Source organism: Acyrthosiphon pisum, chromosome A2, assembly GCF_005508785.2.
Source record: "Acyrthosiphon pisum isolate AL4f chromosome A2, pea_aphid_22Mar2018_4r6ur, whole genome shotgun sequence".
NCBI classification, from domain to species: domain Eukaryota; kingdom Metazoa; phylum Arthropoda; class Insecta; order Hemiptera; family Aphididae; genus Acyrthosiphon; species Acyrthosiphon pisum.
In genome coordinates this window covers 7,957,347-7,958,335 of record NC_042495.1, presented here as the reverse complement: position 1 = coordinate 7,958,335, position 989 = coordinate 7,957,347, and positions in this window count along the sequence as shown.

The following is a 989-nucleotide window of genomic DNA, read 5'->3' as shown; positions in this document are numbered from 1 at the left end:
CACCTTTTGGCCCAACAGATAAAACTTTATTGATATTTATAGAAAATAAAACTAAAAAAATTGAAAACTGACCATGTCCGTAAACAGCTCAAAAAGAATCAAATTATTTTCAAAATTTATGGTGTATAGGAAATGCTAATATAAACATTCAGTAAAATTTTCATGTATCTGCAGTTATTCGTTTTTGAATTACAACAAAATAAGGAAATCGCTACATGAGAAATCGAGTGAATATCCAATGTTGTAAAAATTTGAATTTCAAACGATCATAAAAAATTTAATTTGACTTTCTTATAGATATTTTTTGTTTGATAAAGGTAGATAATCTTATAAGGAATCTTGTATTACATTTTCATATCTTAGATTTAAAAAGAAAAATTTTTATGAATTTCTAACTCGAAATAATTTGCAAATTTTCGTGATTTTTCCATATTTTGTAATTTTTTGAACTTTAAATGCTTATAAAAAAAAACTGTGACTAACGATTTTTAATATTTTTCATCTGCCTTTGAAACAATATACTAGGAGCCTTCTATTAAATTTTCAAGCTTTTTTATCCAACAAATAAAATTTTATTGATATTTTTAGAAAAAAAACTAAAAAAAAATGGAAAATGAAAATGTCCGTAAAGAGCTCAAAATAAATCAAAATATTTTGAAAATATTATGGTGTATAGAAAATGCTAAGATAAACATTCAGTCAAAATTTCATATATCTACGGTTATTTTTTTTAAAGTTACACCAAAAACCAAAATCGATTTTCTCGAAAACAGATTTTGCGTAAAAATTCCCGTTTTTCCTTAATTTTTCTTTTGTTTTTCCCGGCGCTTTTGAAAACTATTGGAAAAATTTTACTTTTGACCCCGACAAAGTACCAACTAGATTCACTTTCCTATCAGAAAAGGTACTGTTGAAGAAAATCCAAGCACTTTTACTGTCCTAAAACGTGATGACAGACACAAAAATAAAAAAATAAAAAAAAAAATAAA